This window comes from Neovison vison, chromosome 12 (genome assembly GCF_020171115.1).
Source record: "Neovison vison isolate M4711 chromosome 12, ASM_NN_V1, whole genome shotgun sequence".
Classification (NCBI taxonomy): domain Eukaryota; kingdom Metazoa; phylum Chordata; class Mammalia; order Carnivora; family Mustelidae; genus Neogale; species Neogale vison.
Window position 1 is genome coordinate 11,490,153 of NC_058102.1, and position 14,437 is coordinate 11,504,589.

Sequence of the window (14,437 nt, forward strand, 5' to 3'; positions counted from 1 at the left end):
GAACATCCAAGAAAACACTGGTAACACATATCTAAAGAGAAGTGTGCGAATTAATCACGTGCAGGTGAGAATGCTTGGAAGTGCACCCCAGGAATCCCTGTGAGGACAGAGGACAGCTCTGAAGGCTGGAAGACCGCGCCGTGCCCACTCTAAAGACAGGGTTAGGAATCGAACTCAGGGCGCCCTCACCGGATCCGGGGCTGAGTCCATGCCCGCCCCCACAGGCCATCATAATTATGTAAAATAGCACTTTTTCCATATATGGTACTTAATATCTGTTCTTCTGGTGGGATGACATGGGACCGGGAAAACAGCTCGAGGGGCGGGGTGTCAGAGCCCCGGACCTTCCCAGCCGGCTCCCGCCCTGCCTCGCCCCGCCTCGGCAATGCACCAAAATCCCGGCCTGAGCCTTCTGCGAGCCTCCTCCTTCTGATTGGACTTTCTCTGTGTCAATCCTCTCTCTGGAACCTGGCTGTTCGTCGGGCCCGCCCTATGGGGCGGGGCTCCCGCCTAGGAAGCGCGGAGGAAGGTGGAGCCGGTGAAGGTGGGGGCGGTTGGCGAAGATGAATACCCACCCCGCTGGACCCAGAGGCTCCGCCCACCCCCTTCCTACAGGCCCCAGGTGTCTGTCCATCAAGACCGGGGACGGGCTGGAGTGGGCGAGGCGGTTCGAGGGGGCGGTGACGTCCCTCCAGGCTCCGCCCTCGAGCCGGCGCCGGGCTGGAATAGGCGGGCGGCCGCAAGGGCGGGGCGGGAAGGCGGCGAGGAGCTGAGCTGGGTGCGGTGAGGCGCGCAGATTACCGCGGCTCCCGGGCAGGGCACGGAAGGCCGAGCGAGACTGACCTGCTGCAGCACCCGCCTCGCGTGCTCGCCCCACCCCGCCGTCGCCCGAGCGCTCGAGAAAGCCCTCTCGGGAGAAGCAGCGCCCGTTCCCCGGCGCAGATCCAGGTTCAGGTGAGCTAGCCGCACCGGCCGGTCCCGCCCCGGGCGGGGGCGGTGGCGACGGGACGCGCGGCGTCTGGGGCGAGCGGCCGGACGTGTGGTTTTCGGCCTCTGCGCTGTCGGCGACCGGCGCGCGGGGCAAGGGGGGGTGCGAACGCTGCGGGCCTGGGCCGGGGCACAGCATCCTTCCGGGAGCGGCCGGAGGACCCCCTGCGCGACGCTCGGGGAGGGCGCCGCTGGAGGCAGGGCCTCGGGAGCAGGCCAAGGCTTTGGGGCCGGCGCTCCCCGGAAACCCTCCGCCCCTCCCCCTGCCTGCCCGGCGCACTCCCCCGGCGAGGCACCGGGAGCCTCGACCTCCCCTTGCGGCCGGGGCACGCGCCCCGCTCTCGCCTCGCGGAGAGCCCAAGTTGGGCAAACTTTTTAACCCCTTCCGGGGAGCCGCTGTCCCTAGGACCGGACCGAGCGAGCGTGAGATGGGGGGCTCGGGGGCAGCGGCTGCTTTGGAAGTTTCCAGGCGTTTTCGAAACGGAGGTAACGGGCAGGCGGGGACCGTTTGGCAGCTGTCAGGGCGTCCGCCTGAGTCAGAATCGGACTGTCCTGCTGCAGACATTGCACTCGGCTCAGTTTCCGCCCTCCGCTCCCGACTTCCTCATTCGCCCGGCTGCGATCGGCTGGGCGGAGGAGGGGGACGGGGAGGCGCGGTGGGTGCGTGGGGGACCGGGACCCGGCGGGTGCCAGGCGAGATAGGAAGGACCCCCCCCCCAACCTCCCCCTGCCCCCAGCTCCTCAGACGTTGACTTTTGACTTCCGCTACCCGGCGGAGGAAGGCCCAGGAATGCCCGCAGCCATCTGAGCGGGCCGGAGCGCACCTGATTCCACCGCACCTGGGGGCCGCCCCACGCGGGCGGGGGCGGGGAGCTGGGCCCTTCTCCTTTAGGACCAGACCTGCGCTATTGCATCGTCCCTGTTTGGGCCACATCGGGGTTGTTACCCTGCCTTCTCCGCATTTCTCGGCCGGAGGAGGAGGGGGGGTATCCTCACGCCATCCTGTCTTGGGGCCTCGCCCGGCGCAGGACTGCACCCCCTTATCCCTGCAGGGAACCCAGTCGTTTATAACAACGCTGAACACACCAGGACAGGGTTGCCGGCTGCCTTGAGGTGGGGGCGGGGTGAGGGCCGGGCTGCGGTCTGTGGCCCCACCCAGCTGGTGTGGGGAGAAAGGTTCCTGGGAAGTCCCAGGTCCTGGCAGGTCCCGGAGACCAGCGGCCTCTCTGCGCTGGGCGGTCAGAGGCCCAACAACTCCTCGGTTCAGTGCATCCTTTTCTAGGTTTAAGAGGATTTCAAAGTAACTGTTGAGTAACTGTTGAAGGGGAAGAGAGCCTCTGCTCCTTCCTGCAACACTGTGGCCATTTCTGACACCGCAGAGACCTGCTTGATGACCTCACCTGGTGGTTTATTCCCCTTTTGTTGAGGAGGGAGGCTGCTTTAAGGCCTGTTTAGACAATCACTCGATTAATATTAGTCAATTTATATACAAGGCTGCGAGGTGCAGAGGGAGGGTACATAGATGTGTAATTGAACAAATATTTAACTGACTGCTCTGTGCCAGGGACTCTGGCAGGTGGTGGGGGGGTGGGAGATTGAGTAAGACCTGGCCCCTGCCCTCCGGCACTTAGGGAATGCTGAGACAAATCTGCAGATGACTCTAATATGAGACGAAGATGACATGGTCCTCAGAAAGGTACGGTGAGTCATGGGGACTGTGAGAGCAAGGAGCCAGCCCACTCTGCCCAGGTCCCAGAGGCCTCTGCCCTCCAGGAGTTCCCAGTCGTCCCCCCACTCCCAACCTCACCCCCACTTGCATAACTGAGCAAGCAAGAGATTGCTTTGTGTAACTTGAGAGTCACTGTGCCCCCCACTTGGCTGCCGGTGACCCTGAAAAGCTCCGCTTTTCACACTCAGGGAGCCCCTGAGCCCAGGCAGTGCCTGTGGGCAGATCCAGGTGCCTGGATTGGCAGGCTCTGTGCGGGAAGGGCAGCTCCGCTCCAGAGGTGGTCTGTGGGGCTGCTTGCCTGAAGAGCACAGGAGGGTAGAGGAAAGAGAGGATCAGGGTCCCAGCTCTCTGAGTTTTTACTTTTTTAAAAATTTTTTAAACTTTTTAACCAAAGGGGTGGGAGATGGGACAACTTCCCTCTTGCAGAATGAAGCAAGCATGTTAATCACAGGCTGCCTTTTGCCTGTTCTTGCTCCAGAAAAAACAAAACGAGGATCTGTTAGCTTTTGGGAGAGAGAAAAGCGCACTCAGAAAATGCGGCATTGTTGTGTCCCTGCTAGGGTATTGCTGGAAACCTGGCTCTCTGTGCTTTCTTCACTTCCTCTTCTAGCTAATCCTTCAATCAAGTACTGAAGACAGCCTTTACCAGCTTGACATCTTTATTTCAAAAGGAGGGGAGGGGTTGGCTGTTGTTTTCCTCTGAGCCTGGCCTTACCCTTCCCTTGAAGGGGGAGAAAGAAACCCAAAGCCAAGGAAAGAAAGGAAAAAAAAAAAAAAATCCATGCCTTGACAGCTTCCTCCCAAGCATCATGTTCCAAAAATATTTAGAATAACAAAATCTGTGTGTCGTCTTAATTAAACAAACGTCCTAATTTGCTGAGCATAAAACAGCATCTCTGCCCGCAGGGGCAGGAAGTGCATTTTCCCTTTGTGCAGCCCCAGAGAGTCACTGCCTCTCGGCCTTAACCCTTGGTGCGCTGAACTCCTGGGCTCAAGTCCCCTGGTGAGGACAGACTGGGCTCAAGTCCCCGGTGACGACAGAATGGAGCCCTGGTGACCCCCTGGGAAGTGTGGGGGGGTGCTCCCGTGACTTCTAGAATGTCGTTCTTAGAGATGGGAAGTTGGGGGGTGGTGAGCCTGAGAGCTAGAGTTCAGATCCTGACCCTGCCACTTAATTAGCTTTATGACCTTAGGCAAGTCATGTCACCTCCTGGAGCCACAGGGCCCTTCTCTGTCAATGGGAATGGGTACCTACCCTGAAGGGTTAGGTGTGAGAACTGAAAGAAGTAAGGTGTGCGTAGGGCCGATATACAGTGGCTGTGTCAGTTTCTAAGAAAATATGTGAATGACAGGTCTCAACTCCCTGGGTCCTCCGGTCAGGAAGCAGGGAAGGGAAGGGTAGGTGGGGTGGGTGTTCCTAGCTCCTGCTTGGTACTCTTTCTGCTTTCTCAAAAGGGGTGTGTGTGTGTGCACGCGCGCACGTGAGTGTGTACAGTGCTTGTGGACTGTGAGGCAGAGGTGGGTGGGGCAGGGGGGCATCTGCTCATGCTTTTGGATGCCCACAACGATGTGCTTGCGCCGAATAGCCTCCTTTCAGGGCTCTGGCCCAGGCAGAAGGTGTGCAAACTGTCTGCGGTTTTTGTTCTAAAACCTGGTTTCCTGTGATCAGGAGGTCTAGGGTCGAGCCAGAGGGGGGACATGGAAAGAGCACAGTCTCGAGGGTCCGGAGACCTGGCTTCTGGCTCTGGTTGGGGGAAAATCTGATTTTGATAAAAAGGGCCCTGTCATCTTACAGAGACATGACTCCAGTTTATGTGCCCGCCTGTTCAACACAAGAGTGAGTGCCTGGGAAACTGGAAAATTCAGTAATTTTAATTTCTCTGAGATGCCCCAGTGGTGAAGGCACGTGCTCATGCCCTGCACAGATGGGAGTATAAGTTGTAAGAAACTGTCTTTTTACACTTGATCTTAGCCAAAAGGCTGAGAAGTGATGAAACTGTCTTTTTTTTTTTTAAAGATTTTATTTATTTATTTGACAGAGATCACAAGTAGGCAGAGAGGCAGGCAGAGAGAGGGGAAGGGAAGCAGGCTCCAGGGAGCCCAAAGCGGGGCTCGAATCCAGGACCCTGAGATCATGACCTGAGCCAAAGGCAGAGGCTTTAACCCACTGAGCCACCCAAGTGCCCCTGAAACTGTTTTAAAGGTAGTTTGGTAGTGTCCACCAGAGTATAGTCCCTCTGACTAATTTCTAGGAATTCAACCCACAGATAAACTGAGATAATGCGAGAGGAAGTGTCCTAGGATGTTCTTTACGGCATTGTCATAAAAAAAAAAGACAGGAAAGAAGCAAACTGCCCATCAGAAGGGTCCGATAAATCATGGCACAGCTCTCCAGTGGGGATCCTGCAGTGTACCCTTAGAAAAATGAGGCTGAGCTGTAAGTGCTGATAGGGTATGATCTGCAAGGTAGGTTGCCAGTGGAAAGAAAAAAACTAGGTGCAAAGTAGTATGTCCAGTGCTCCCCTTTTTGTCAGGCATAGTGTGTCGCTGGGGCTCTGCATGGAAAGAGACCAAGATGCTGGTAATTGTGGCTGCCTCCGGAAAGGGATGAGGGCCCCGGAAGCAGGAGTGGGGTGAGCACTGCTTTTCACTACCTGGCCTTTTTAGTTTTATTACCTGTCAGGATCAGGGGGTCTTCTGGCCAGTCTTGTAGGTTTCAACGTCACTGATGCATTGCTTTTGATTTCCCGGTTTCGTATTGAGTGTCTGTCGTGTGCATGGAAGGAGGAAGGGTCTTAAAAACGGACTGACTTGCTCTCACGGCTGGAACATTTTGGGTCTTGTTTTCTTCCCCGTGACATCATATTTCCAGAGTAACCCTTTAAACAAACGCCTGTTCCGATCCACTCCCTTGTATTCTGGGAAATGATAGATGATTGCTTTTTCTTTGCTGTATGAGAAAAGGAAGCCCGCAGTGTGTGTCTGGAAAGTATTTCAGGATGCCCTTTTGCCAGGCTTCCCACAATTCCCCTGGCTCCAGATCATCCTCTGGTCTTTCCTGGGGAGCCCGCTCCGACCCTAGGGCTAAACCAGACCTTCATTTACTTAGATTCTCTTTTTGAAACTCGGGGTCCCTGAAACCACTAGCGTGCCCCTTCCCCCTCTGTCCTCAGTTGTCCCTCAGGCTTTTGGCCTGTGGTTTTTAATGTGTATTAATAACAGTGGAAAAGCCCAAATTCTTGAGAAAATGTGATCAAAAGGGTGTTTTGCGTTGGAGGGCCCCAGTTGCCTTCTCAAGAAAGACTGTCTTAGCCTTGGATGCTGTGAGAACTGGAGAAGCTGCCCGCTCTGCTCACTACCAGAGTTGGCTTTTTTCCTGTGGCGAAGCCACCAGAAGACGCCATCAGGGGCTTGGACAGGTCTGTGTCCCTGCCAGGCAGCCTCTGGGCCTCCTGGAGGTATGGCATGAGTCACGCAGGAGTACACAAATGAGCCTGGGGCTAAAATGGGCCTGCCACCACATGGGCAGATGGCTTGAAGGCTGGATGCTGGCTGGTGTCCTCTCCCCTGTCCCCACCTCCCCACCTCATGCTGTGAACACTCCAAATATTTGGGAAGCAGGGGGTGGGGAGCTGCCCTCCTGCTCCTGATGTGTGTCTCTCTAAAAAGTAACTGAGACGGGCTTCCGTTGGCCACTCTCTGGGGCCCCACTCTGCCCTCTAGTTTCTCAAGCCTGAGGTGATTCAGCTCCCACAAGGGGACACAGCTCTGGCCCCCTGCAGGTGGACTGAAAAGAGGCTCTTGGATCGCCTTTGGCTGAGGGCAAGGCCTTCCTGGGAGTGTCTCTGGGCCTGACTGCCACTCTTTGGTGGTGTGGCCTTCATCTCCAGCTTCTCCACGGGGCTCCTTCCCACTGTGGCTGGAGGGAGCCTTGCGGGGGCCTTCCGCAAAGTAGCCACCGAAGGGTGTGGCTTCCTGCTAGGGCAGGTTGGGCCCAGGCCTGCGGGGGAAGTGGAAGGTGCCGCCTACCTTCCCCACCCTTGCGTGGCTTCCTCCAGGCCTCTCAGAGGTTCTAGGTCCTTATGGTCCTTACAGTCTGTCCCACGCAGAGGAGAAAGGGGGCCTCTTGGAGGGTGTTTCCTTCACCTCCACCTCCCCACAGACATTCCCTTTCTGGGACCTTTGCATCTTCGAGATTTCCCTTTCATGTGGCCCGTAACTCTAAAGGACGGCCAGCTTAAGAGAAGAATGAGCAACAGAAAAAAAAAAAAAACCCTCACTACCGAATTTATTTAGAATTTTAGAACAGGTGAGCTGGAGAGGCTCTTAGGGATAATTTCACCCCCCCCCCGCCCCCATTCGAGAAGGAGCTGTTTGCCCAAAGCTCAGCCTGTGAGTTGGTAGAAAGCTTGGGCTCCTGGTTTCACTCAGCGCCAGAGGCTTGCCTCTCAGAATCACGTGGCCTCCTTTAAAAGTGTTTTTAAAGTGTTATCTTCCCTTTCTTGGCCTTTCTGCACTGTTTAGCCGAGCAGCACGTACTTAGCTCCTTTAATCTTTCCTCAAGAGTCTACTCTCCACACCCGTCGTCTTTTTCTTTTTGGGGGGAGAGGCGCTCTGGTTAAGAAATTGGGTGGGAAGTGTTCTCGGTTTCTCTGAACTTCTTCCAGTTGGACAGGGCCCCTTCAGCTGAAAGTTCCCACAGCTCAAAAATCAATATTTCACATGGGGTAGCGCCAGGCAGCCGGGTGGGCCGCTCAGAGGGCCACACTGGCTTTCCAGTGTCCATCAGCTGGTGCTCATTTCTAGCAATTTTAAGTCATGTAAGGACTGAGGGGATCGATTTCTTGTATTTTCCATACGAAACCCTGGTGGAGGGAGCAAAACAAGGGCTTTGGGGTCAAGCAGAGCTGCGACCAGCCTTTCGCCTTTTCTCCAGCGGCTCGACCTCTGCCTCAGTTTACCCGCCAGTGACAGGGAGGTTGTCTGGTTTTTCCGGGGCTTATAATTAACATGTAAAGATACCGAAAGCGGTCTGGTTCTTTCCTCTCCCCTCTTTTTCATGTTCTCATCGATATCATCTGTCCTCGGGTGGTGGGCAGGAGGAAATATGTGGTCAGGTTTTAAAGATTTTAAATGTGTCCAATGAGTCTGTTCCTGATAACAAGAGTGTGGGTTTGAGGATGGCTGAGGAACCTGCCAGAAGGTCTATCTTCTGGGTCCGAGGCTGAGCTGTCACTGTCTCAGCCCTCGCTTCCTTCTTAGCACACAGTACAGCTTACCTTGTCGCACTGATCTGAGCCGTGTTAGTGAAGCATTTTTTTAAAAAAGGCTGTTACACAGCCGTGGAGGCTCCTTTATTTGGAGCTGCCTGTGTTCAAAAGCTGCCGCATTTCCTGTGTTTTGCATGAAGTCACTGGGCTGGAGAGGGAGCTTCCTGTCTGATAAACATAAAGACGCGCACTGGAACTGGTTTGGGGGACTCAGTCCAACTGGTCTGGGATGGGGATAGATGCTAGAACCTGCTGGTCTGAGGACGTGGAGGTCAGAGGTCCTGGGGGGTCAGAGGTGGGGTCCATCCTCAAGTCTAGATCCCTAGGTTCTGCCCCCGGGGCCTGGTGCAAAGGTGGCTCCTCGTCATGAGTGCTGGGGCTCGCTGCTCTTCTGTGAGCCTGGGGACGAGGGGGCCCGGGCAGCCAGAGCTTTCGAATGCCATTTGCTCATCTTTTCACTTGACAAAGTGCACATGCCAGGCACTTGTCTGGAAATCTCGGGGAAGAAAAGTGGTGACAGGGAGGAGTCATTTTAAAATTTTTGTCTTTTTTTTTTTAAAGTAGGCTCCACACCCAGCATGGAGCCCAACATGGGGCCTTGAACTCACCACCCTGAGATCCAGATCTGAGCTGAGATCAAGAGTCAAACGTTTAACTGACTGAGCCACTCAGGGGCCCCCAGTTTTCATCTACTTTTATTTAAGACCAGCTAATGGGATAAGGGTATTGACCCCAAATTTCTTTGGTGAATCTCAGTCATCAAAAGACTCCTTGGGCTGCTGCTGTGTGGCCTTCACCATGCTGGGCTTGGTGGGGCTTTGGTAGGGTGGAGGGCAGAGAGCCCGCCTCCAGCCTCAGGAATCTTCCCCTGTGACAGGAAGTTGGAGGGGAGGAGGGAGGGACAGACCACTCATCCCAGGAGGCAGGCCCCTGCAACCCTCCGCGCCTGGGGATTTCTCAGCCTCTTGAGCCAGCCTCCCAGAGGCTAGAATTGCCTGGGCCGGGAGGCGGAAAGATGGAGAAGGTGGGGGGCAAGGAAGGAAGGAAGAGGCTCTGTTGGGAGGGCGTTGGCCTAGGAATCAGGAGGTCTGGGTTGAAGTCCCAGCTGTGCTAATGAGAGTAAGAGTACCAGTAGTTACATTTTGTTGAGCATGTGGTGCATTCTAGGCACACTGCTGGTGCTTTTACAGGGATTATCTCATGTTAAGTCTTAACCTCCTCATGAGGTAGGAAATTACCCCCATTTTACAGATGAGAAGACTGAGCAGGTGTTCACAACTCAACGCTCTGATTCCAGATGCCCCCATGTGACTGCCCTTCACTCCTGAACTTGTGTTTCCTCACTTGGTGGTGATAAGTGTTGGTCTGGTCCCCAAGGCCTCCTCTTACACTATTGGCCAAGAATTAATGAGAGGAGCAGAGCTTCGAGCTGCTGCAGAGTGGGGCCTCCATCCTGTTGTGCAGATGGCTACCCTAACATTGCATTGGCTGCTGACATCACCTTTAACCTCATCCGGCCATTCTTCAGATGCCTGAGGTTGGTCCTGAGGGAGGGCAGGTGACAGACCATCCTGGCCACTGTACCTGCCTGCTCGTAGCTGGGCCGTGGCTGGTCTTCACTGGAGAGGAAGTGAGGGCCAGAGGTGCCAAGGAGTCTTGTCCACCGGGAGGCGGGGGAAATAGCTCCCTGGCCCTAAGAGAGACCTCTCTGTGACTGGGTAGGAGGCAGCAGGGGGATGATGGGCAGAGGTGGTCTCAGAAATGTCAGAAGCCACGGGCAGGCCACTCGGGCTCCTTCAGCCCAGGGAAGTCACCGGATTGTAGCAACAAGTTGCAACAGTTTAGTTTTGTTGTGAAGAGAAAGTTTCAGAATCCTAGTGGCAGCTTTGGAGCAGATAGATATTTATAATGGTAAGGGAGTTCTTTGGGGCATGAGGGGAGAAGATGGGTGGTCAGGGGGTCTAGAGGCTGGACTGGAAACAGGTTTAGAGACTGTCTTTGCTCTGGTATTTTCTTTCGCTCCAGATCAGTGGCTAGCTTGCAGGTGTTCCTTGCCTGTTGAGCCCTGTGCTGTCCCTGTCTTTCAGCTTCTGGCTCAAGGGAGCCTTCCCTGGATGACACCCTTTTCCTAGAGAGCTGGAGAGCAGCCCTTATTGGTTCAGAAAGGAGCCACAGGCTTGTACCCCCGCCCCTCCCCCCAAGGAATGAGTGGACACTTCTGGCCCTGCTAGTGTGGCTAGGTCCATCGCCCTGAGTCCCCTCTGCAGCCTGCGGAGCGATCTGGGTCAGAACTGGGCTGCTCGGGCCTGAGGTTGGGTGAGGAGAGGTTCTGTCCCCGTCCTCAGTGCCAAGAGTCGAACACACACTCCGAAAACCCAAAACCAAACCCAACCCAAACCAGCGCCTTAACCTAACCGTACACTCGTTTTACAGATTGACTGAAAATCGGTACTAAGAATTTCACACACGCTGGATTTCAGCACTTAGTAGATTCCCGCCTATCCACGTAGTTTGCACTACTGTTTGGTGCTGGTTGTGAGCTAGAGATTATTTTGGAATTTCTACTGTCTGCAGTGAGATGCTAGCTTCTGTGTTTGTGGGATGGTGGCTGTACAGACTAGGGAGTTAGAGAAAGCAGAGGCAGTCAGCGGGCTGTGGGCAAGGGAGTGGGTGACTCTCCAAGCAGCAGCTGGGTTATTTTTCACTCAGTTTATTTGTTCATTAAATATGTCTAAATGCTGGGGGTGTGCTGGAGACTGCTTTGGTGCGGGGCGCGTGTCTGCATGAAGCCAGAGTCTGTGGTTTGTATTCGGGGGGGGGGCGGGGGGGGGCGAACCAGACAGCAGCCAGGCAGGCAAGTCACAGTCAGGCAAGGGCGTGCTCAGAGTCCCCGAGGCTGGCTTGGACAAGAGGCATCTCCGTCTCCCAGCCCCGGAGGCTGGGGGGGCTGAGAGTCCACGAGCGAGGCCTCTCTCTGTTTATAGCCGGCTGCCTTCTGCGCGTGCACAGCCCCCGTGACTCCTGTCCTCCCCCGCTTCCGGGGACACCGGGCAGATTGGGGAGCCCACCCGAATGCCCTCGTTTTACCTTCATCAACTCTTTAAAGGCCCATGGCCCAAACAGTCCCATTTGAGGTCCAGGGGTGTTAAAGCCTCCACAGGTGAATCTGGAGAGGTGTGGGGCGCAGTTCAGTCCAGACTGGGAGAAGGGAGTGGGCATGTGTATCCGCTGCGCTCTTTCCCACAATCCAGGGCCACTCGTTCCATTCTCCCAGGTGCGAGGGACTTTCTGTGATTTCCCCAGGTTTTTATTTCATTGCTTCGAGCTGCAGTTTCCTCCTCTGTAAAGTGGCTAATAAAACCCATGTCAGTATCCTGAGTCGCTAAGGGGGGAAGGCTCGCAGCCACGAACTCCACTCATGGTGGGTCCCAGTACGTGTCAGTCCCGTGCCCTCTCCTGTCTCCTCACCTGCCCCTCATTCACCAGAGCATTTTCCTCCATCCTGCTTCCTCCTCTCAGCTGTCCAGTGCGCTATGATCCAGGTGCGGGGTAACGGGGCTTGTGGAGGGGGGCTTGTGGAGGGAGTTGTTCTTCCTGATAACCCCCCACGGTGATGTCATGCCTTACCCAGGCCTTGTTGACCAGCCGTTGTTCCCGGAGGTGGCTTCCCTCTGATGAGCCGCAGACACTGTTCTTGCACGAGGGATGATGAGTAACATTTTATAGAATGCTGGTGTAGGAATTGAAACATAAATTCCTGTTTGCAGCCAGACAATGCTTTTCTCGCGGTGTCAACACTGTCCTGGACCGGGGGCTTGTTGGCACTTGTCCTGCTGGCCTGCTTTTGGGCCTTGCTTCCCCTGTTGTTCCTGGGACCCTCGCCTGTGGGCGGCACTTAATGTGTGCTTGAGAAACAGGTGAATATATTCTCCTGAGTGTGCTGGCTTAGCGTCTGCGCCAGCACTTGGCTGCGTGTGACCTTGGGGAGAAAGCTTTATTGCTTTGGTTCTGAGTCTCAACCGCTGGGATGTGTGTATGTCTCGTATTTACGTAATAGGCAGCAGGCTCTGGAACCCGGACTCTTTGTCCTGATCCTGATTCTCTCACCTGCCAGCTCTTTGACCTTGGTAAGCCGTACACATTTTCTGCACTTGTTTTCCTTGTGTGTGGGATGAGGAAAATGAGAGTCCCCATAGAGGATTTTGATGTTCATTAAAGTTTGGCTCTATTGTTTATGTGCTTGATTTCATACACAAATTAAAAAAAAAAAATTTAAGCAAGCTCCACGCCGGATGTGGGGCTTGAACTCACAGCCCTGAGATCAAGAGTCACATGCTCCACCTATGGAGCCAGCTGGGCACCCCTGTTCTTAACACTGTTTGTCCAGCGCGGTGCCAGTTTGTTATAAATATATCTATTTTTATCCATTTTAAGAAACCTGTTTCTATCAGATTTTTCTGTCACTGTAGTTTGAAGTTAGGCTCAGGTTATTGCAATGAAAGTTTCCCAATCCCATGAATCGGGGGGGGGGGCAGTATTAATGTTCCCACTTTGTAGTTGGGAAAACTGAGACTCAAAGAATCTAAGTACCTCCCCAGATAGTGAGGGAGAGCTCACATCCTCTCCTGCTCCTGGATATCCTCTCACCCAATGAATGCATTCAATGTGGGCTGGGGGGGGGGTGAGTGATGTTTGTGAAGTTGGGGGTTTATAGGTCACGCTTTTGTATACAGCCTTAAAGCAGTGAGGCCTGGTGTTTCCTTGCTGGCTTATGGGGCCAGGTGTAAAGTGCAGCCTTCCGTGTCCCTCTGAGGCATGTCAGTGGGCGGCAGATGGGATTTTGTGGCCAGGTGTGTGAGGTATGGTCAGTCTGGTTCCTGCGGGAAACTAGCTTTTCTCCCTCTGCTTCCCAGTGCCATCTCCTCTGAGCCTCCTGCCCCCACACAGCGCCCTGCGCTCTGCCTGCCTTCTGCTGGAGCCCAGCCTGCCGCCCTCTGTTTCCTGCCTTTGGCAGGCTGAGGAGGAGGTGGCTGGCTGTGTCGCGCCAAGTGCTCGTGAAAAATGCCTCATTATGGGATTAATTAGTGGCCGCTGGGCTCTGTGGCATTTACAGGACCCTGTAAGTGTTGGGACTTCTCACCTCCAACCAGACTCCTTCCTCCAAACCAGCTGAAGTTAGTTCTGCTGACTTTTTGGCTAGCCCTTCGAGCCTCGTGTTGGAGAAGGAATGGACAGGGGGCCTCTGAGGGTGAGACCGAGGATCTGGCAGCGACCCTCCCCGCCACCTAATAGCCATGGGCACTGGAGCCCCGGTTCTTCAAAGTGAGACCACTTCCAGGCTGCAAAGCCCCTTATGTGCAGACGGTTGCAGTATCACACCGTGTACTCGAGAGGCTGGGAAAGGTTGGCCTTCTACCCCTTTAAAACCACAGGCTCTAATTATCCTTAGGTTGAAATGGTGGAAGCCACTCTCCCTCCCCCCTTTCTGGCTTTCAGACAAGAATCTGAAGAATGTGATACTGAGTATGGACCTGAGCAAAGATCAGGGGCAGGATTCTGAGCTCTTCCGGGGGCTTTACCAGGCAGCCTTTGTGCTCCTGGACCTGGGACATTCCGAATTGGCTGTGGTTGGAAGTCTCTGACAGGCGCTTTAAATTCCAGGCTCTTCAGTGGGTTCTGAAGGGGACAGCTGGGAGGGGTTGGTGGAGGTGGGGGAGTCAGGTTAAAAAGGAGTTTGCCAGGGAAACAGCGGCCGCCCCAGGGGCTGGGTACCAGCCAGGAGGACTGCTTCTACCGCGGGTGACTGGGCAGGTGGCTGTGGGTCACCTCAGACTCCTTCCCCTTCCTGATGATTTCTCTCGGGGCAAACCTCTGGGGCTCGCTTCCTCAGCACCTGCTGAGCCGGCCGGGGAGGTGGAGCTCCAGGGCACACACACACCAGCCGCACTAGTGTGTGCTGCACTAGTGTGTGCTGCACTAGTGTGTGCTGCACTAGTGTGTGCCCCGGAGCCAGTCCTTTAGATGCTCTGGGCTTCAGTTTCCTCTTCGGCGGGAACTACTGCCCATGGTTGCTGTCTGGTCAGAAGAAGCCAGTGCTGGCAGTTACTTGTCAGTGATGCCCATTTTACAGATGAAGGAAGGGAGGTTCGCGGTGTTCAAATGACGTCCCCAGACATTCCTTCAGCCTGTGAGTAGAGACTGCGGTGGTCGGCCTCAGATGGCCAGACTCCATGAGTGTCACCTTCTGTCCCGATCCCACATCCCTGGGCTGCACACTCACTGGTCTGTGTGCATGCCCATGTCTGCGTGTGTCCAGGTTTGTGTGTGTGCACGTGCCTGTGGCGTGGGTTTGTTCCCAGTCCCGCAGCTGTGTGGGGGTGTGGGGCGGGGGCTGCTGCTCTTCCTTCTTTTTTTTTTAAAGAGATTTATTTATTTATTTATTTATTAAAAA

At 55.0% G+C, this 14,437-nt stretch overlaps 1 protein-coding gene across 1 annotated transcript in view; it reads left to right on the forward strand.

Annotated features, from left to right (window-relative positions):
• Positions 1 to 782: 782 nt before the first annotated feature.
• The window catches only part of MYH9 (myosin heavy chain 9), an 89,685-nt gene continuing 76,030 nt past the window's right edge, over positions 783 to 14,437 (forward strand). The window contains exon 1 of the mRNA XM_044226625.1: positions 783 to 954. The gene's annotated coding sequence lies outside the window, so the exon portion shown is untranslated. The remainder of the gene's footprint in view (positions 955 to 14,437) is intronic.